Source organism: Oncorhynchus gorbuscha, unplaced genomic scaffold (assembly GCF_021184085.1).
Source record: "Oncorhynchus gorbuscha isolate QuinsamMale2020 ecotype Even-year unplaced genomic scaffold, OgorEven_v1.0 Un_scaffold_6004, whole genome shotgun sequence".
Classification (NCBI taxonomy): domain Eukaryota; kingdom Metazoa; phylum Chordata; class Actinopteri; order Salmoniformes; family Salmonidae; genus Oncorhynchus; species Oncorhynchus gorbuscha.
In genome coordinates this window covers 1-23,151 of record NW_025749695.1, presented here as the reverse complement: position 1 = coordinate 23,151, position 23,151 = coordinate 1, and the positions used below count along the sequence as shown (strand labels likewise).

The following is a 23,151-nucleotide window of genomic DNA, read 5'->3' as shown; positions in this document are numbered from 1 at the left end:
GTGTGTGTAGGTAGCGTGTGTGTGTTGTGGGTAGCGTGTGTGTGTGTGTGTAGGTAGCGTGTGTGTGTGTGTAGGTAGCGTGTGTGTGTGTAGTGTATGTGTGTGTGTGTGTGTGTGTGTGTGTAGGTAGCGTGGTGTGTGTGTAGGTAGCGTGTGTGTGTGTAGGTAGCGTGTGTGTGTGTAGGTAGCGTGTGTGTGTGTAGGTAGCGTGTGTGTGTGTAGGTAGCGTGTGTGTGTGTAGGTAGCGTGTGTGTGTGTGTGTGTGTAGGTAGCGTGTGTGTGTAGGTAGCGTGTGTGTGTAGGTAGCGTGTGTGTGTAGGTAGCGTGTGTGTAGGTAGCGTGTGTGTGTAGGTAGCGTGTGTGTGTGTGTTTGGGTAGTGTGTGTGTGTGTGTGTGTGTGTGTAGGTAGCCTGTGTGTGGGTGTTACCTGCGTAGGGGACTACTCTCCGAGGGGAATGATTTCTTCGTTGATAAAAAACTCAATGGTCTCCTCCTCCCAGTCATCTGTGTTACTGTCCAGCTCGTCAGTGTCCACTCCTAGAGACAGAGAGAGGTCAGGGGTCAAGCTTAGTAAGCCTGGTCCCCAAGCCAGGGGGGGGGTTATCTACGTACCCCCTCGGAGCTGCGGGGGTTTATCCATGTACCTCCTCAGAGCTGTGGGGGGGTTTAATCCATGTACCTCCTCAGAGCTGCGGGGGTATCTACGTACCTCCTCAGAGCTGCGGGGGTTATCTACGTACCTCCTCAGAGCTGCGGGGGGGGGGTTATCTACGTACCTCCTCGGAGCTGCAGGCGGGCGGTCTTCTGTTCGTGGTGCTGCTGCAGGGCAGCCTCCCGGTAGGTACGGTAGTCCTCCATCATGCTCCTCCTCTTGTCCACCAGCTCCCTGGAGGCCTTCGACTGGCTCAGACGATCCTTCTGCTCAAAGATCTTAGAGTACTTCTTCAGGTCCTTCTTGATCACCTGGGGAACACGGGTCAAAATACAAGAAGAAAAACACGTTACACGTAGCAACAAGACCATCAGGGGTCCCGGCTAAGCCCATGTTATAGTAGCAACAAGACCATCAGGGGTCCCGGCTAAGCCCATGTTATAGTAGCAATTAAGACTGTCAGGGTCCCGGCTAAGCCCATGTTATAGTAGCAATTAAGACTGTCAGGGTCCCAGCTAAGCCCATGTTATAGTAGCAACAAGACTGTCAGGGTCCCAGCTAAGCCCATGTTATAGTAGCAACAAGACCGTCAGGGTCCCAGCTAAGCCCATGTTATAGTAGCAACAAGACTGTCAGGGTCCCAGCTAAGCCCATGTTATAGTAGCAACAAGACCGTCAGGGTCCCAGCTAAGCCCATGTTATAGTAGCAACAAGACCACCAAGGGTCCCAGCTAAGCCCATGTTATAGTAGCAACAAGACTGTCAGGGTCCCAGCTAGGCCCATGTTATAGTAGCAACAAGACCGTCAGGGTCCCAGCTAAGCCCATTTTATAGTAGCAACAAGACCGCCAGGGTCCCAGCTAAGCCCATTATATAGTAGCAACAAGACCGCCAAGGGTCCCGGCTAAGCCCATGTTATAGTAGCAACAAGACCGCCAAGGGTCCCGGCTAAGCCCATGTTATAGTAGCAACAAGACCACCAAGGGTCCCGGCTAAGCCCATGTTATAGTAGCAACAAGACCGCCAAGGGTCCCGGCTAAGCCCATGTTATAGTAGCAACAAGACTAAGGTTCCCGGCTAAGCCCATGTTATAGTAGCAACAAGACCATTAAGGGTCCCAGCTAAGCCAATGTTATAGTAGCAACAAGACCACCAAGGGTCCCGGCTAAGCCCATGTTATAGTAGCAACAAGACCACCAAGCGTCCCGGCTAAGCCCATGTTATAGTAGCAACAAGACCATCAAGGGTCCCAGCTAAGCCCATGTTATAGTAGCAACAAGACCACCAAGGGTCCCGGCTAAGCCCATGTTATAGTAGCAACAAGACCACCAAGGGTCCCGGCTAAGCCCATGTTATAGTAGCAACAAGACTGTCAGGGTCCCGGCTAAGCCCATGTTATAGTAGCAACAAGACCGCCAAGGGTCCCGGCTAAGCCCATGTTATAGTAGCAACAAGACTGTCAGGGTCCCGTCTAAGCTGATGTTATAGTAGCAACAAGACTGTCAACACCAAGGGTCCCGGCTAAGCCCATGTTATAGTAGCAACAAGACTGTCAGGGTCCCGGCTAAGCCCATGTTATAGTAGCACCAAGACCATCAAGGGTCCCGGCTAAGCCCATGTTATAGTAGCAACAAGACTGTCAACACCAAGGGTCCCGGCTAAGCCCATATATAGTAGCACCAAGACCATCAAGGGTCCCAGCTTAGCTGATTTTATAGTAGCAACAGACTGTCAGGGTCCCAGCTTAGCTGATTTTATAGTAGCATAAGACTGTCAAGCTTAGCTGATGTTATGATAACAACAAGGTCAGGGTCCCAGCTTAGCTGATTTTATATAGTAGCAACAAGACTGTCAGGGTCCCAGTTTGGCTGATTTTATAGTAGCAACAAGACTGTCAAGGGTCCCAGCTAAGCCCTGTTATAGCAACAAGACTGTCAGGTCCCAGCTTAGCTGCTGTTATAGTAGCAACAAGACTGTCAGGGTCCCAGCTTAGCTGATGTTATAGTAGCAACAAGACTGTCAACACCAAGGGTCCCCGGCTAAGCCCATGTTATAGTAGCAACAAGACTGTCAGGGTCCCAGCTGATGTTAGCTGAGGGTCCCAGCTTAGCTGATTTTATAGTAGCAACAAGACTGTCAGGGTCCCAGTTTGGCTGATGTTATAGTAGCAACAAGACCACCAAGCCCATGGTCAACAAGACTGTCAGGGTCAGCTTAAGCAACAAGACTGTCATCCCAGTTATGATGTTATAGTAGCAAACAAGACTGTCAGGGTCCCTAAGCTGTTAGCTGCTGTTATAGTTAGTAGCAACAAGACTGTCCAGGTCCCAGTTTGGCTGATGTTATAGTAGCAACAAGACCACCAAGGGTCCCGCTAAGCCCATGTTATAGTAGCAACAAGACTGTCAGGTCCCAGCTGCTGTTAGCTGATGTTATAGTAGCAACAAGACTGTCAACACCTGATGTTAGGGTCCCTGGGTCCGAAGCTAAGCCCATGTTATAGTAGCAACAAGACTGTCAGGGTCCCAGCTTAGCTGCTGTTATATATACGCAGTCAGACACATTACAACAAAACTCTTTCGACACACAGAAGTTCAGACAGAAGTCACTACTTGTCCAGACACTGAACGAGTTTTTTGGATTCTATTGGTTTAAAACAACCTTGATGACAGAGTAAATAAAATGAAATACTATAAATACTGGACACACACACACACCACACACACACACACACACACACACACACACACACACACACACACACACACACACACACACACACACACACACACACACACACACACACACACACACACACACACACACACACACACACACACACACACACACACCTTGATGGAGTCCTGTGTGAGCAGAGAGCAGGCCGAGGTCTCAGAGTAGCTGACAGAAACGATCCTTGTTGTTCTTCTCTGGAGGAGACGCCCCTGGAAGGTCCACAGCCAATAGGCATGTCCACCTGACGGGAGACAACCCCTTTTTAAAAACACACTTGGTATGGCTCAGATAATAACACACTTGGCTCAGATAATAACACACTATGGCTCAGATAATAACACACTTGGTATGGCTCAGATAATAACACACTTGGTATGGCTCAGATAATAACACACTTGGTATGGCTCAGATAATAACACACTATGGCTCAGATAATAGCACACTATGGCTCAGATACAACACACTATGGCTCAGATAATAACACACTATGGCTCAGATAATAACACACTATGGCTCAGATAATAGCACACTATGGCTCAGATAATAAGACACTATGGCTCAGATAATAACACACTTGGGTATGGCTCAGATAATAACACTTGGTGTGGCTCAGATAATAACACACTATGAAAACGAGAAAACTTGAACATTAAAGAGAGCCGCACACTCTAGGAGCGCAGATGCAAAAAAATTAATGGCCAACGTTTCAACAGCCAAGCTGTTTTCAAATCAAATTTATTTATATAACCCTTCTTACATCAGCTGATATCTCAAAGTGCTGTACAGAAACCCAGCCTAAAAACCCCAAACAGCAAGCAATGCAGGTGTAGAAAGCACGGTGGCTAGGAAAAACTCCTAGAAAGGCCAAACCCTAGGAAGAAACCTAGAGAGAGAAGGAACCAGGCTATCTGGCTGTGCTGTGCTTGTGTGTTTTCGACAGCAAAGCTGTCTTCATCAGGGTATAATCACCCTCTAGGAGCTCCAAGCTGTCTTCATCAGGGTATAATCACCCTCCAGGAGCTCCAAGCTGTCTTCATCAGGGTATAATCACCCTCTAGGAGCTCCAAGCTGTCTTCATCAGGGTATAATCACCCTCTAGGAGCTCCAAGCTGTCTTCATCAGGGTATAATCACCCTCTAGGAGCTCCAAGCTGTCTTCATCAGGGTATAATCACCCTCTAGGAGCTCCAAGCTGTCTTCATCAGGGTATAATCACCCTCTAGGAGCTCCAAGCTGTCTTCATCAGGGTATAATCACCCTCTAGGAGCTCCAAGCTGTCTTCATCAGGGTATAATCACCCTCTAGGAGCTCCAAGCTGTCTTCATCAGGGTATAATCACCCTCTAGGAGCTCCAAGCTGTCTTCATCAGGGTATAATCACCCTCTAGGAGCTCCAAGCTGTCTTCATCAGGGTATAATCACCCTCTAGGAGCTCCAAGCTGTCTTCATCAGGGTATAATCACCCTCTAGGAGCTCCAAGCTGTCTTCATCAGGGTATAATCACCCTCTAGGAGCTCCAAGCTGTCTTCATCAGGGTATAATCACCCTCTAGGAGCTCCAAGCTGTCTTCATCAGGGTATAATCACCCTCTAGGAGCTCCAAGCTGTCTTCATCAGGGTATACTCACCCTCTAGGAGCTCCAAGCTGTCTTCATCAGGGTATAATCACCCTCTAGGAGCTCCAAGCTGTCTTCATCAGGGTATAATCACCCTCTAGGAGCTCCAAGCTGTCTTCATCAGGGTATAATCACAAACACTGCGGTATGACTCATTTACGTCGTGTCAAAAGACACAGGTGTCTGTCGGTTACTAGTCCAACGCTCTAACCACTAGGCTGCCCTGTCTGTAATCACGGCCCAGAGAGGCCTGATATCATTGGTTAATTATTGTGGTACAAACCAACCTTCATTTGGTTGGTCTTCCATTTAAATAAACATGACAGGAGTTTATTCCCTGTGTGTGTGTGGTGTGTCAGGTGTGTGAGTGTGTGGTGTGTGTGTGTGAGGTGTGTGAGTGTGAGGTGTGTGTGTGTGAGGTGTGTGAGTGTGAGGTGTGTGTGTCAGGTGTGTGTGTGTCAGGTGTGTGTGTGTGAGGTGTGTGTGTGTGAGGTGTGTGTGTGGTGTGTGTGTGTGGTGTGTGGTGTGTGTGTGTGGTGTGTGTGTCAGGTGTGTGTGTGTGGTGTGTGAGTGTGAGTCAGATGTGTGAGTGTGAGGTGTATGAGTGTGAGGTGTGTCAGGTGTGTGTGTGTGTGTGTGTGGTGTGTGAGTGTGAGGTGTGTGTGTGTGTCTGGTGTGTGTCAGGTGTGTGAGTGTGAGGTGTGTGTGTGTGTGTCTGGTGTGTGTCAGGTGTGTGAGTGTGAGGTGTGTGTGTGTGAGGTGTGTGTGTGTGAGGTGTGTGTGTGTGTGTGAGGTGTGTGTGTGTGAGGTGTGTGTGTGTGAGGTGTGTGTGTGTGTGTGTGTGTGTGTGTGTGAGGTGTGTGTGTGTGAGGTGTGTGTGTGTGTGTGTGTCAGGTGTGTGAGTGTAGGGTGTGTGTGTGTGAGGTGTATGAGTGTGAGGTGTGTGTCAGGTGTGTGAGTGTGAGGTGTGTGTGTGAGGTGTATGAGTGTGAGTGTGTGTCAGGTGTGTGAGTGTGAGGGAATTGTGTGTGTGTGTGAGGGTGTATGAGTGTGAGGTGTGTGTCAAGTGTGTGAGTGTAGAGGTGTGTGTGTGTCAGGTGTGTGTGTGTGTCAGGTGTGTGTGAGTGTGAGGTGTATGAGTGTGAGGTGTATGAGTGTGAGGAGTGTGTGAGTGTGAGGTGTGTGTGTGAGTGTGTGGTGTGTGTCAGGTGTGTGTGTGTCAGGTGTGTGTGTGTGTCAGGTGTGAGGTGTAAGGAGGTGTGAGGTGTAAGGAGTGTGAGGTGTGTGTCAGGTGTGTGAGTGTGAGGTGTAAGGTGGTGTGAGGTGTGTGTCAGGTGTGTGTGTGTGAGGTGTGTGAGTGTGAGGTGTGTGTGTGTCAGGTGTGTGGTGTGTGTCAGGTGTGTGTGTGTGTGTCAGGTGTGTGTGTGTGTCAGGTGTGTGTGTGTGTCTAAGTGGTGTGTGTGGTCAGGTGTGTGAGGTGTGTCAGTGGTGTGTGAGGTGTGTGTGTGTGAGGTGTGTGTGTGAGGTGTGTGTGTGAGGTGTGTGTGTGAGGTGTGTGTGTGTGTCAGGTGTGTGTGTGTGTCAGGTGTGTGTGTGTGTCAGGTGTGTGTGTGTGTGTCAGGTGTGTGTGTGTGTCAGGTGTGTGTGTGTGTCAGGTGTGTGTGTGTGTCAGGTGTGTGTGTGTGTCAGGTGTGTGTGTGTGTCAGGTGTGTGTGTGTGTGTCGGGTGTGTGTGTGTGTGTGTCAGGTGTGTGTGTGTGTGTCAGGTGTGTGTGTGTGTCAGGTGTGTGTGTGTGTGTCAGGTGTGTGTGTGTGTGTCAGGTGTGTGTGTGTGTCAGGTGTGTGTGTCAGGTGTGTGTGTGTGAAGTGTGTGTGTGTGTCAGGTGTACCTTGTGACTCCACCAGGACACAGAGGTCACCAGGTATCGTCCCGTAGGGTCCACTCTACGCCAGAGGCCATGTAGTTCAACCATGTTCACATGGTGCAATCAGAGGTGTCCACAAACGCCAGGGCCCCGTTCATACTGGAGGAGAGGACAGGGTTAACACAGGAGGGGAGATCTCTCTCTCACACACACACACACCAGGGCCCCGTTCATACTGGAGGAGAGGACAGGGTTAACACAGGAGGGGAGATCTCTCTCTCTCTCTCACACACACACCAGGGCCCCGTTCATACTGGAGGAGAGGACAGGGTTAACACAGGAGGGGAGATCTCTCTCTCTCTCTCACACACACACAAACGCCAGGGCCCCGTTCATACTGGAGGAGAGGACAGGGTTAACACAGGAGGGGAGCTCTCTCTCTCTCACACACACACACACAAACGCCAGTGCCCCGTTCATACTGGAGGAGAGGACAGGGTTAACACAGGAGGGGAGCTCTCTCTCTCCCTCACACACACACCAGGGCCCCGTTTATACTGGAGGAGAGGACAGGGTTAACACAGGAGGGGAGCTCTCTCTCTCCCTCACACACACACCAGGGCCCCGTTTATACTGGAGGAGAGGACAGGGTTAACACAGGAGGGGAGATCTCTCACACACACACACACACACACACACACACACACACACACACACACACACACACACACACACACGTCTTGTACCTCCTGAGTCCAGCCAGCACCATGAACTGTCCCTGAGGACTCCAGAAGATGCTGTTGGCCTGCTGCTTGTCAAACATCTCTGGAGAGAGAAGGGGGAGGAGAGGAGAGAAGGGGGGGGGAGAGAGAAGGGATAGGGAGAGAGAAGGGAGAGAGAAGGGAGAGGAAGAGAGAAGGGAGAGGAAGAGAGAAGGGAGAGGAAGAGAGAAGGAGAGAGAAGGGAGAGGAAGAGAGAAGGGAGAGGAAGAGAGAAGGGAGAGAAGGGGGGAGAGAGGAGAGAGAAAGGGGGAGGGGAGAGAAGGGGGGAGAGAGTAGGGGGAGAGGAGAGAGAAGGGGGAGGAGAGACAAGGGGGGAGAGACAAGGGGGGAGAGACAAGGGGAGGAGAGAGAAGGGGGAGAGAGAGAAGAGAGAAGGGGGAGGGGAGAGAAGGGGGGAGAGGAGAGAGAAGGGGAGGGGAGAGAAGGGGGAGAGGAGAGAGAAGGGGGAGAGGAGAGAGAAGGGGGAGAGGAGAGAGAAGGGGGGGAGAGAATGTTACAGTAACAGACTGTGTTGTTTGCCAAAGGACTGAATAGTTCAAACCCCCGAGCTGACAAGGTACAAATCTGTCGTTCTGCCCCTGAACAGGCAGTTAACCCACTGTTCCTAGGCCGTCATTGAAAATAAGAATTTGTTCTTAACTGACTTGCCTGGTTAAATAAAGGTTAAAAAAAATAAATAAAAATAAATAAAAACGACATCTGACAACAGTAGAGACGGAATAACTTATAGACATTACAGAGTCATGAGATTCTCAGGTAAAGGTTGGACTGAGAGAGGGGGGCAACCTTATAGACATTACAGAGTCATGAGATATTCTCAGGTAAAGGTTGGACTGAGAGAGAGGGAGGGGGGCAACCTTATAGACATTACAGAGTCATGAGATATTCTCAGGTAAAGATTGGACTGAGAGGGGGAGACATCCTTATAGACATTACAGAGTCATGAGATTCTCAGGTAAAGGTTGGACTGAGAGAGAGGGGGGAGACATCCTATAGACATTACAGAGTCATGAGATATTCTCAGGTAAAGGTCAGACTCACTGATGAGTTCGATCTTCCCGTTGTTCTTGACGTGGTAGAACGAGGCGTTGATTCTGGGAGATTCACCGTGCAGGACGGCAAACTTACTGCCCGTTGGGCTCCCCGCAAACGCCTTGATGCTCTCCGCTAGGGACGACAAATACTGTTATTATACCTGGTGGTGTTACCTGGTGGTGTTACTGCACCTGGTGGTGTTATATACCTGGTGGTGTTAATGCACCTACAAACGCCATGATGCTCTCCGCTAGGGGACGACAACACTGGTGTTACTATACCTGGTGGTGTTACACCCAGTGGTGTTATTATACCTGGTGGTGTTACTGCACCAGGTGGTGTTACTGCACCTACAAACACTATGGATGCTCATCCGCTGAGGGACGACCCAACACTGGTGTTATTATACCTGGTGGTGTTAATGCACCTGGTGGTGTTACTATACCTGAGTGGCACCTAGTGGTGTACTGCACCTGCAAACGCTATGATGCTCTCTGCTAGGGGACGACAACACTGGTGTTATTATACCTGGTGGTGTTACTGCACCTGGTGGTGTTACTGCACCTGGTGGTGTTACTATACCTGGTGGTGTTACTATACCTGGTGGTGTTACTATACCTGGTGGTTTACTATACCTACAAACGTGGATGCTTACGCTATACCAACACTGGTGTTACTGCACCTGGTGCTCTGCACCTGGTGGTGTAACTGCAACACTGGTGGTTTACTGCACCTGGTGGTGTAACTGCACCTAGTGGTGTTACTGCACCTGGTGGTGCTAACTGCACCTGGTGGTGTTACTGCACCTGGTGGTGTTTACTGCACCCTGGTGGTGTTACTGCCTGGTGGTGTTACTGCACCTGGTGGTGTTACTGCACCTGGTGGTGTTACTACCTACTATACCTAAAACGCTATGATGCTCTCTCCGCTAGGGGACGACAACACTGGTGTTATTATACCTGGTGGTGTTACCTGGTGGTGTTACTGCACCTGGTGGTGTTACTGCACCTGGTGGTGTTACTGTATATTATCAGTGGGGGGTTCTGTCCATCTTGTCAGAGTGGGGGTGTGCTTTACCAGTTTTAGATTCCGGGTCTCCCCTTCATCTCCCACCACGTCCAACAGGAACCTGCTTCTCATCCTGAAGATCTCAAAAGTTGGTCACCACACCTGAGAGAAGGTGAGAAACGAGAGGAGAGAGAAGAGGAGAGGAGAGAACGAGAGGACAGACAGGAGGAGAATGATGGAGGAGATGACAGAGAGAGAAAATGGAGGAGAGGGAGGAGAGGAACGAGAGGATAGGAGGATGACAGAGGGAGAAAGAATGATGGAGGAGATGACAGAGAGGACAGACCGGAGGAGAGGGAGGAGAGAACGAGAGAAGAGGACAGACAGGAGGAGAGAACAAGAGGAGAGGACAGACAGGGGGAGAGGAGGAGAGAACGAGAGAGAGACAGGAGGAGAGAACGAGGGAGGACAGAGAATGATGAAGGAGAGGACAATGAGAGAATGACAGAGGATGAGGACAGAGAAGGGGCTTGGAAATGAGGTTTAACATCAAATTCCCTCCCTCCCTGCTCCTCCCCTCGGTCATTCACCCTCCCTCTGTTCTCTCTCCCCCTTCACCCTCCCTGTTCTCCTGCCCTTCACCTCCCTCTGTTCTCCTCCTCCCGGTCACATTCACCCTCCCTCTGTTCTCCTCCCCCTTCACTAACCTGAGTTCCTTTAGGTGTCCGGTCTACCTTGACACAGAGGTAGTCTCCCTGTCTCTGTCCCCCCTGAGTTCCTTTAGGTGTCCTCCCTGTCTCTGTCCCCCCCCTTCACTAACCTGAGTTCCTTTAGGTGTCCGGTCCACCTTCGGCACAGAGGTAGTCTCCCTGTCTCTGTCCCCCTTCACTAACCTGAGTTCCTTTAGGTGTCCGGTCTACCTTGACACAGAGGTAGTCTCCCTGTCTCTGTCCCCCCTTCACTAACCTGAGTTCCTTTAGGTGTCCGGTCCACCTTGACACAGAGAGGTAGTCTCCCTGTCTCTGTCCCCCCTTCACTAACCTGAGTTCCTTTAAAAGTGGGTCCACCTTGACACAGAACCCAGTCCGGTAACCACCTTGACCTTGACACAGAGGTAGTCTCCTGTCTCTGCCAGTGGAGTTTACAGTCCACCACATTGAAGAGGTTCACTGCTCTGATCTCCTGTCTGGAGGAAGCTGCATCAGAGTCACTCTGGCTGGGATGTCTTTGTCCCTCGGGACCCAGAACGCTATGATGTTATCGCCTGGGGACCAGGAGAAGTCCCTGCAGAGGGGAGGAGGGGATTAGTATATACACACACACACACCGCTATGATGTCATCACCTGGGGACCAGGAGGAGTCCCTGCAGAGGGGAGGAGGGGATTAGTACACACACACCGCTATGATGTCATCACCTGGTGGTATTCCTCTAACTAGTCTCTGGGTCAACATCCCCAGGATAAAGACATAACATTTACATAACAGATTGAACTGACTGATTAAGGGTCAACATGATAACAGATTGTACTGACTGATTACAACATGATTACTAGGGTCAACATGTTTGGGATGTCTGACAGGTGGTATTCCTCTAACTAGTCTCTGTCTGACAGGTGGTATTCCTCTAACTAGTCTCTGTCTGACAGGTGGTATTCCTCTAACTAGTCTCTGTCTGACAGGTGGTATTCCTCTCTGAACTAGTCTCTGTCTGACAGGTGGTATTCCTCTAGTCTCTGTCTGACAGGTGGTATTCCTCTAGTCTCTGTCTGACAGGTGGTATTCCTCTAGTCTCTGTCTGACAGGTGGTATTCCTCTAGTCTCTGTCTGACAGGTGGTATTCCTCTAGTCTCTGTCTGACAGGTGGTATTCCTCTAGTCTCTGTCTGACAGGTGGTATTCCTCTAGTCTCTGTCTGACAGGTGGTATTCCTCTAACTAGTCTCTGTCTGACAGGTGGTATTCCTCCTAACTAGTCTCTGTCTGACAGGTGGTATTCCTCTAGTCTCTGTCTGACAGGTGGTACCCTCTAACTAGTCTCTGTCTAGCCAGGTGGTATTCCTCTAACTAGTCTCTGGTGACAGGTGGCATTTCTCTAACTAGTCTCTGTCTGACAGGTGGTATTCCTCTAACTAGTCTCTGTCTGACAGGTGGTATTCACTCTAACTAGTCTCTGTCTGACAGGTGGTATTCCTCTAGCCTAGTCTCTGTCTGACGGGTGGTATTCCTCTAACTAGTCTCTGTCTGACAGGTGGTATTCCTCTAACTAGTCTCTGTCTGACAGGTGGTATTCCTCTAACTAGTCTCTGTCTGACAGGTGGTATTCCCTCTAGTCTCTGTCTGACAGGTGGTATTCTCTAACTAGTCTCTGTCTGGACAGGTGGTATTCCTCCTAACTAGTCTCTGTCTGACAGGTGGTATTCCTCTAACTAGTCTCTGTCTGACAGGTGGTATTCCTTTCAATCTAGTCTCTGTCTGACAGGTGGTATTCCCTTCAACTAGTCTCTGTCTGACAGGTGGTATTCCTCACGAGTCTCTGTCTGACAGGTGGTATTCCTCTAACTAGTCTCTGTCTGACAGGTGGTATTCCTCTAACTAGTCTCTGTCTGACAGGTGGTATTCCTCTAACTAGTCTCTGTCTGACAGGTGGTATTCCTCTAACTAGTCTCTGTCTGACAGGTGGTATTCCTCTAGTCTCTGGGTCTGACAGGTGGTATTCCTCTCTAGTCTCTGTCTGACAGGTGGTATTCCTCTAGTCTCTGTCTGACAGGTGGCCCCTCTAGTCTCTGTCTGACAGGTGGTATTCTCTAGTCTCTCTGTCTGACAGGTGGTATTCCTCTGAACTAGTCTCTGTCTGACAGGTGGTATTCCTCTAACTAGTCTCTGTCTGACAGGTGGTATTCCTCTAACTAGTCTCTGTCTGACAGGTGGTATTCCTCTAACTAGTCTCTGTCTGACAGGTGGTATTCTCTGACTAGTCTCTGTCTGACAGGTGGTATTCCTCTAACTAGTCTCTGTCTGACAGGTGGTATTCCTCTAACTAGTCTCTGTCTGACAGGTGGTATTCCTCTAACTAGTCTCTGTCTGACAGGTGGTATTCCTCTAGTCTCTGTCTGACAGGTGGTATTCCTCTAACTAGTCTCTGTCTGACAGGTGGTATTCCTCTAACTAGTCTCTGTCTGACAGGTGGTATTCCTCTAGTCTCTGTCTGACAGGTGGTATTCCTCTAACTAGTCTCTGTCTGACAGGTGGTATTCCTCTAACTAGTCTCTGTCTGACAGGTGGTATTCCTCTAGTCTCTGTCTGACAGGTGGTATTCCTCTAACTAGTCTCTGTCTGACAGGTGGTATTCCTCTAGTCTCTGTCTGACAGGTGGTATTCCTCTAGTCTCTGTCTGACAGGTGGTATTCCTCTAGTCTCTGTCTGACAGGTGGTATTCCTCTAACTAGTCTCTGTCTGACAGGTGGTATTCCTCTAACTAGTCTCTGTCTGACAGGTGGTATTCCTCTAACTAGTCTCTATCTGACAGGGGTGGTACTCTCTAACTAGGCTCTGCCTGACAGGTGGTATTCCTCTCTAACTAGTCTCCCTGTCTGGACAGGTATTCCCTCTAACTAGTCTCTGTCTGACAGGTATTCCTCTAGTCTCTGTCTGCAGGTATTCTCTAACTAGTCTCTGTCTGACAGGTGGCATTCCTCTAACTAGTCTCTTGGTCTGAGGTAGGTATTCCCTCTGACCAGTCTCTGTCTGACAGGTGGTATTCTAACTAGTCTCTGTCTGACAGGTGGTATTCTCTAACTAGTCTCTGTCTGACAGGTGGTATTCCCTCTAACTTCTAATGGTATTCCTCTAACTAGTCTCTGTCTGACAGGTGGTATTCTCTAACTAGTCTCTGTCTGACAGGTGGTATTCCTAACTAGTCTCTGTCTGATGGTGGTATTCCTCTAGTCTCTGTCTGACAGGTGGTATTCCTCTAACTAGTCTCTGTCTGACAGGTGGTATTCCTCTAACTAGTCTCTGTCTGACAGGTGGTATTCCTCTAGTCTCTGTCTGACAGGTGGTATTCCTCTAACTAGTCTCTGTCTGACAGGTGGTATTCCTCTAACTAGTCTCTGTCTGACAGGTGGTATTCCTCTAGTCTCTGTCTGACAGGTGGTATTCCTCTAGTCTCTGTCTGACAGGTGGTATTCCTCTAGTCTCTGTCTGACAGGTGGTATTCCTCTAGTCTCTGTCTGACAGGTGGTATTCCTCTAGTCTCTGTCTGACAGGTGGTATTCCTCTAGTCTCTGTCTGACAGGTGGTATTCCTCTAGTCTCTGTCTGACAGGTGGTATTCCTCTAACTAGTCTCTGTCTGACAGGTGGTATTCCTCTAACTAGTCTCTGTCTGACAGGTGGTATTCCTCTAACTAGTCTCTGTCTGACAGGTGGTATTCCTCTAACTAGTCTCTGTCTGACAGGTGGTATTCCTCTAACTAGTCTCTGTCTGACAGGTGGTATTCCTCTAACTAGTCTCTGTCTGACAGGTGGTATTCCTCTAGTCTCTGTCTGACAGGTGGTATTCCTCTAACTAGTCTCTGTCTGACAGGTGGTATTCCTCTAACTAGTCTCTGTCTGACAGGTGGTATTCTCTAACTAGTCTCTGTCTGACAGGTGGTATTCCTCTAACTAGTCTCTGTCTGACAGGTGGTATTCCTCTAGTCTCTGTCTGACAGGTGGTATTCCTCTAGTCTCTGTCTGACAGGTGGTATTCCTCTAGTCTCTGTCTGACAGGTGGTATTCCTCTAACTAGTCTCTGTCTGACAGGTGGTATTCCTCTAACTAGTCTCTGTCTGACAGGTGGTATTCCTCTAACTAGTCTCTGTCTGACAGGTGGTATTCCTCTAACTAGTCTCTGTCTGACAGGTGGTATTCATCTAACTAGTCTCTGTCTGACAGGTGGTATTCCCTAACTAGTCTCTGTCTGACAGGTGGTATTCCTCTAGTCTCTGTCTGACAGGTGGTATTCCTCTAGTCTCTGTCTGACAGGTGGTATTCCTCTAACTAGTCTCTGTCTGACAGGTGGTATTCCTCTAACTAGTCTCTGTCTGACAGGTGGTATTCCTCTAACTAGTCTCTGTCTGACAGGTGGTATTCCTCTAACTAGTCTCTGTCTGACAGGTGGTATTCCTCTAACTAGTCTCTGTCTGACAGGTGGTATTCCTCTAGTCTCTGTCTGACAGGTGGTATTCTCTAACTAGTCTCTGTCTGACAGGTGGTATTCCTCTAACTAGTCTCTGTCTGACAGGTGGTATTCCTCTAACTAGTCTCTGTCTGACAGGTGGTATTCCTCTAACTAGTCTCTGTCTGACAGGTGGTATTCCTCTAACTAGTCTCTGTCTGACAGGTGGTATTCCTCTAACTAGTCTCTGTCTGACAGGTGGTATTCCTCTAACTAGTCTCTGTCTGACAGGTGGTATTCCTCTAACTAGTCTCTGTCTGACAGGTGGTATTCCTCTAACTAGTCTCTGTCTGACAGGTGGTATTCCTCTAACTAGTCTCTGTCTGACAGGTGGTATTCCTCTAACTAGTCTCTGTCTGACAGGTGGTATTCCTCTAACTAGTCTCTGTCTGACAGGTGGTATTCCTCTAACTAGTCTCTGTCTGACAGGTGGTATTCCTCTAACTAGTCTCTGTCTGACAGGTGGTATTCCTCTAACTAGTCTCTGTCTGACAGGTGGTATTCCTCTAGTCTCTGTCTGACAGGTGGTATTCCTCTAGTCTCTGTCTGACAGGTGGTATTCCTCTAACTAGTCTCTGTCTGACAGGTGGTATTCCTCTAACTAGTCTCTGTCTGACAGGTGGTATTCCTCTAACTAGTCTCTGTCTGACAGGTGGTATTCCTCTAACTAGTCTCTGTCTGACAGGTGGTATTCCTCTAACTAGTCTCTGTCTGACAGGTGGTATTCCTCTAACTAGTCTCTGTCTGACAGGTGGTATTCCTCTAACTAGTCTCTGTCTGACAGGTGGTATTCCTCTAACTAGTCTCTGTCTGACAGGTGGTATTCCTCTAACTAGTCTCTGTCTGACAGGTGGTATTCCTCTAACTAGTCTCTGTCTGACAGGTGGTATTCCTCTAACTAGTCTCTGTCTGACAGGTGGTATTCCTCTAACTAGTCTCTGTCTGACAGGTGGTATTCCTCTAACTAGTCTCTGTCTGACAGGTGGTATTCCTCTAACTAGTCTCTGTCTGACAGGTGGTATTCCTCTAGTCTCTGTCTGACAGGTGGTATTCCTCTAGTCTCTGTATGCTATATATATATAACACCCCCCGGATATAGACTTACTTGATACCACTGATCTTCAGACTCTTCTTATCCAACAGGCCCATGGACTACGACAGGAGAAAACAGGATGTTATTAAGTATGGACACACCAGTCTGTTACACCTAGACACTCAGGGTAATACCGGTCAATCTAACTTACTGGGGTCGTAGATGCTCAGAGTAATACTGGTCAATCTAACTTACTGGGGTCGTAGATGCTCAGAGTAATACTGGTCAATCTAACTTACTGGGGTCGTAGATGCTCAGTGTGGGGACTTACTGGGGTCGTAGATGCTCAGAGTAATACTGGTCAATCTAACTTACTGGGGTCATAGACACTCAGGGTAATACTGGTCAATCTAACTTACTGGGGTAATAGATGCTCAGGGTAATACTGGTCAATCTAACTTACTGGGGTCATAGATGCTCAGTGTGGGGACTTACTGGGGTCATAGATGCTCAGAGTAATACTGGTCAATCTAACTTACTAGGTTCATAGATGCTCAGGGTAATACTGGTCAATCTAACTTACTGGGGTCATAGAAGCTCAGTGTGGGGACTTACTGGGGTCTCGTAGATGCTCAGTGTGTCCTGGGTCATCCTGGCAAAGAACTTCCCATCGTGACTCCACCTGGAGAAACAGACACACGTTAGACCACTGCAGGTAGGGGAGAGAACCAAGACAGTTAGGGGAGAGAACCAAGACAGTTAGGGGAGAGAACCAAGACAGTTAGGGGAGAGAACCAAGACAGTTAGGGGAGAGAACCAAGACAGTTAGGGGAGAGAACCAAAACAGTTAGGGGAGAGAACCAAGACAGACCGCTGCAGTTAGGGGAGAGAACCAAGACAGAACGCTGCAGTTAGGGAGAGAACCAAGACAGACCGCTGCAGCTAGGGAGAGAACCAAGACAGTTAGGGGAGAGAACCAAGACAGACCGCTGCAGCTAGGGAGAGAACCAAGACAGTTAGGGAAGAGAACCAAGACAGACCGCTGCAGCTAGGGAGAGAACCAAGACAGTTAGGGGAAAGAACCAAGACAGAAAGCAAGAGAAACAAGTTCTGCTACAGTTCTTGGCTACTAGAACAGAGGGGTGGTAGTCAGGCCTTACTAGAAGATGTAGAGACATGAAAACAGAGAGGTGGGTAGTCAGGCCTTACTAGAAGATGTAGAGACATGAAAACAGAGAGGTGGGTAGTCAGGCCTTACTAGAAGATGTAGAGACATGAAAACAGAGAGGTGGGTAGTCAGGCCTTACTAGAAGATGTAGAGACATGAAAACAGAGAGGTTGGTAGTCAGGCCTTACTAGAAGATCTAGAGACATGAAAAGAGAGGGGTGGGTAGTCAGGCCTTACTAGAAGATGTAGAGACATGAAAAGAGAGGGGTGGGTAGTCAGGCCTTACTAGAAGATGTAGAGACATGAAAACAGAGAGGTTGGTAGTCAGGCCTTACTAGAAGATCTAGAGACATGAAAACAGAGAGGTGGGTAGTCAGGCCTTACTAGAAGATACAGAGAGGTGGGTAGTCAGGCCTTACTAGAAGATACAGAGAGGTGGGTAGTCAGGCCTTACTAGAAGATGTAGACAGGAACAGGATAGAGACATGAAAACAGAGAGGTGGGTAGTCAGGCCTTACTAGAAGATGTAGAGACATGAAAACAGAGAGGTGGGTAGTCAGGCCTTACTAGAAGATGTAGAGACATGAAAACAGAGAGGTGGGTAGTCAGGCCTTACTAGAAGATGTAGAGACATGAAAACAGAGAGGTGGGTAGTCAGGCCTTACTAGAAGATGTAGAGACATGAAAACAGAGAGGTGGGTAGTCAGGCCTTACTAGAAGATGTAGAGACATGAAAACAGAGAGGTGGGTAGTCAGGCCTTACTAGAAGATGTAGAGACATGAAAACAGAGAGGTGGGTATTCAGTCCTTACTAGAAGATGTAGAGACATGAAAACAGAGAGAGGTGGGTAGTCAGGCCTTACTAGAAGATGTAGAGACATGAAAACAGAGAGGTGGGTATTCAGTCCTTACTTGAAGATGGGCCAGTGGGCGGAGCTCTCACAGTGAAAGCCTCTCTTCTTCTGGCCAGTCAGAATGTCCCAGATGATGATGGCCTGGGGGTCCTCCTTAGTGTCCATCAGGGGACTGAACGTCACCACGTACCTACAAAGCATTACATAACACCTTTATGTGTAGCTTCATAAGGATTCGTACAGATGACATAGACAGGTTATAACCACACTAGGCTCACCATGTACAGGGTAACTGCCAAAATGAAAGGAAACACTCGAGTCAACGAGGGGGGTACAAAGTACATTGATTAACATCCCATCATGCTTAGGGGCGGCAGCGTAGCATAGTGGTTAGAGTTTTGGACTAGTTATCGGAAGGTTGCGAGTTCAAACCCCCCGAGCTGACAAGGTCTGTCGTTCTGCCCCTGAACAGGCAGTTAACCCACTGTTCCTAGGCCGTCATTGAAAATAATAATTTGTTCTTAACTGACTTGCCTAGTTAAATAAAGGTAAAAAAAAAAAATCCCAGTGATTAGACACACCCTATTCCCAGTGATTAGACACACCCTATTCCCAGTGATTAGACACACCCTATTCCCAGTGATTAGACACACCCTATTCCCAGTGATTAGACACACCCTATTCCCAGTGATTAGACACACCCTATTCCCAGTGATTAGACACACCCTATTCCCAGTGATTAGACACACCCTATTCCCAGTGATTAGACACACCCTATTCCCAGTGATTAGACACACCCTATTCCCAGTGATTAGACACACCCTATTCCCAGTGATTAGACACACCCTATTCCCAGTGATTAGTAATTGTATAAGTGTGCCCTTGGTTTACTTTTGTCCTGACGATATATTGTTACAATGTCCGTTGGTGCGTGTGAGTACCTGTGCTGTCTGTTTTGGGCTTACGTGTCATTGTGTGGATGACTACAGGTCTCGTCCCGTGTGTTAGTCATTGTGCGGATGATTACAGGTCTCGTCCCGTGTGTTAGTCATTGTGCGGATGATTACAGGTCTTGTCACGTGTGTTAGTCATTGTGCGGATGATTACGGGTCTCGTCCCATGTGTTAGTCATTGTGCGGATGATTACGGGTCTCGTCCCATGTGTTAGTCATTGTGCGCTTGTGTTATTTATTCGAGGTACTCCTCTCGTTTTGGAGTTTAAATCCTGTGTGTTGTATACGTGTTTGCTTGGTCTTCGTCCCCGTGCCTGTACATAACAACAACATTACGTATTCCTGCGCCCGTCTCCGAACCTTTACGCCAGCGTGACACACCCCTCTAATTCCAGAAACGCATAGAATCTACGCCGACGAGCATCGAAGCTGTTCTGGCTGGTGGTGCAACACCCTATTAAGACACTTTATGTTGGGGTTTCCTTTATTCTGGCAGTTACATGTAGCTACCAAGCATTATAACCCTTTTATGTAGCTTCACACGGCTTCATACCGCCGACAGAGCTACCACTAGGGCATGGGGGTGTCCACGGTGTCCATCAGGGGACTGGACGTGACGGCGACGTCCCTATGAAGCGTTATAACATCTTAAAAAGCTTAATAAGACTACATAGTTACATTATGGCCTGAAGGTCCTCAGTTACTATCAGGGAATTAAGCATTATAACAACGTAATGTAGCTTCATTTTTATTTTACCTTTATTTAACTAGGCAAGTCAGTTAAGAATAAATTCTTATTTTCAATGACGGTCTAGTGGGTTAACTGCCTTTTTCAGGGGCAGAACGACAGATTTTTACCTTGTTGCCTCGAGGATTCAATCTCGGAACCTGTCTGTTACAAGTCCAACGCTCTAACCACTAGGCTACCTGTCCCCCCTAACCACTAGGCTACCTGTCCCCCCCTCTAACCACTAGGCTACCTGTCCCCCCTCTAACCACTAGGCTACCTGTCCCCCCTCTAACCACTAGGCTACCTGCCCCCCTCTAACCACTAGGCTACCTGCCCCCCCTAACCACTAGGCTACCCGCCCCCTCTAACCACTAGGCTACCCACCCCCCTCTAACCACTAGGCTACCTACCCCCCCCTCTAACCACTAGGCTACCTGTCCCCCCCCTCTAACCACTAGGCTACCTGTCCCCCCCCTAACCACTAGGCTACCTGTCCCCCCCCTCTAACCACTAGGCTACCTGTCCCCCCTCTAACCACTAGGCTACCTGTCCCCCTCTAACCACTAGGCTACCTGTCCCCCCCTAACCACTAGGCTACCTGCCCCCCTAACCACTAGGCTACCTGCCCCCCCTAACCACTAGGCTACCTGCCCCCACCCTAACCACTAGGCTACCTGCCCCCCCCTCTAACCACTAGGCTACCTGCCCCCCCCTCTAACCACTAGGCTACCCGTCCCCCTCTAACCACTAGGCTACCTGTCCCCCCCCTAACCACTAGGCTACCTGCCCCCTAACCACTAGGCTACCTGCCCCCCACCTAACCACTAGGCTACCTGCCCCCCACCTAACCACTAGGCTACCTGCCCCCACCTAACCACTAGGCTACCTGCCCCCCACCTAACCACTAGGCTACCTGCCCCCACCTAACCACTAGGCTACCTGCCCCCCTCTAACCACTAGGCCACCCCCTCTAACCACTAGGCTACCTGCCCCCCCCCAACCACTAGGCTACCTGCCCCCCCTCTAACCACTCAGGCTACCTGCCGCCCCCTCTAACCACTAGGCTACCTGTCCCCCCCTCTAACCACTAGGCTACCTGCCCCCCTCTAACCACTAGGCTACCTGCCCCCCCCTAACCACTAGGCTACCTGCCCCCCTCTAACCACTAGGCTACCTGCCCCCCTCTAACCACTAGGCTACCTGCCCCCCCTCTAACCACTAGGCTACCTGCCCCCCCTCTAACCACTAGGCTACCTGCCGCCCCATCAGGCTTCATAGATGTGATCTAGACAGGCATGTATTATTCATTAGCGATTGGTTACTCTCGCAGGGGAGAAGTCGATCAGAGACACTCCCTGGTGGCTGAAACGTTGGATCTGCTTGAACTTCTCTCCGCCCCACAATGCAATGCCTCGCTGGTGGAACGTGGCCAGGTAGGTTCCCTTGGGAGACCAGCGGACATAGGTCTCTGTCCAGCGCTACAGGGACACGACACGGTCACAACCTCAGAATTAAATCAAAAGAATTAAACCACGGCTAAGATTCTGATTTACCCAATCTGATTGGTTGAACCATCATCTCACTGCGCTGTCGTGATTCTGATTTACCCAATCATCAAGCCTTCTACTTTTCAAGCATCAAAAAGCCGTAAAAGGTATTTCTGTAGATGGAGAATGTGCTCAGTGCAAAAAAAAAAAAAAACTCTGATTGGTTGAACCATCATCTCACTGCGCTGTCGTGATTGGTCGAATGGTTGACTCACCGCCCTCTCCTCGGGAGACGATTGGATCCTTGGCGTCGTTGTTGAAGATGGCGGTCCTCTCTCCTGATTCGTAGATGACGCTGTACTGGTCACGACAGTCAGGATCCTCCATCCAGTGACGCATGTTACCCTGGCAACACAAACAGGAAGTGACCGTTAGTAATGACCCCCCCTCCTCCACAACACCGGGTGGGTATTCTCTGAACGTGTGGCTGAAGTGACAGTGTGTAACACTCACAAAGTCCTTGAAGGGCTGCTTCTCAGGAGTCTCCCACTCGTCACAGATGCTCATGTACCTGGAACACAACGTCACCATCTACAGCAGACAGTTCTATATCATGTATATCTATGGCAAACAATTCTGCCGTGTTGATGTTGTGCCTAGATGCCCTGAACACCCCATATAACAGCTGGAGTGATGCTCCCGGACACCCCATATAACAGCTGGAATGATGCTCCCGGACATCCCATATAACAGCTGGAGTGATGCTCCCGGACACCCCATATAACAGCTGGAATGATGCCCCTAGACACCCCATATAACAGCTGGAATGATGCCCCTAGACACCCCATATAACAGCTGGAATGATGCCCCTAGACACCCCATATAACAGCTGGAATGATGCCCCTAGACACCCCATATAACAGCTGGAATGATGCCCCTAGACACCCCATATAACAGCTGGAATGATGCTCCCGGACACCCCATATAACAGCTGGAATGATGCCCTGAACACCCCATATAACAGCTGGAATGATGCTCCCGGACACCCCATATAACAGCTGGAATGATGCTCCCGGACACCCCATATAACAGCTGGAATGATGCCCCTAGACACCCCATATAACAGCTGGAATGATGCCCCTAGACACCCCATATAACAGCTGGAGTGATGCTCCCGGACACCCCATATAACAGCTGGAATGATGCCCTGAACACCCCATATAACAGCTGGAATGATGCTCCCGGACACCCCATATAACAGCTGGAATGATGCTCCCGGACACCCCATATAACAGCTGGAATGATGCCCCTAGACACCCCATATAACAGCTGGAATGATGCCCCTAGACACCCCATATAACAGCTGGAGTGATGCTCCCGGACACCCCATATAACAGCTGGAATGATGCTCCCGGACACCCCATATAACAGCTGGAATGATGCCCCCGAACACCCCATATAACAGCTGGAATGATGCTCCCGGACACCCCATATAACAGCTGGAATGATGCTCCCGGACACCCCATATAACAGCTGGAATGATGCCCCTGAACACCCCATATAACAGCTGGAATGATGCTCCCGGACACCCCATATAACAGCTGGAATGATGCTCCCGGACACCCCATATAACAGCTGGAGTGATGGTGTTTTCTTACTTGTCGAAGTCGGTGAACACATTGACTCTGAAGGTGTGCTGCTTGTCCAGCTTGTAGCCGTCAGCGTTCTTCACTGCCTCCAGAGCCTGAGTGGGAGCCCCATACTCCAGGAAGATGTACCTATAGAGGAGATAACTACAGGTTAACTAACTATAGGTCTGAGTGGGAGCCCCATACTCCAGGAAGATGTACCTACAGAGGAGATAACTACAGGTTAACTAACTATAGGTCTGAGTGGGATACTCCAGGAAGATGTACCTACAGAGGAGATAACTACAGGTTAACTAATTATAGGTCTGAGTGGGAGCCCCATACTCCAGGAAGATGTACCTACAGAGGAGATAACTACAGGTTAACTAACTA

At 49.3% G+C, this 23,151-nt stretch overlaps 1 pseudogene; it reads right to left on the bottom strand.

Annotated features, from left to right (window-relative positions):
* Positions 1–401: 401 nt before the first annotated feature.
* Positions 402–22,909, bottom strand: LOC124029291 (annotated as a pseudogene).
* Between the last annotated feature and the right edge of the window lie 242 nt (positions 22,910–23,151).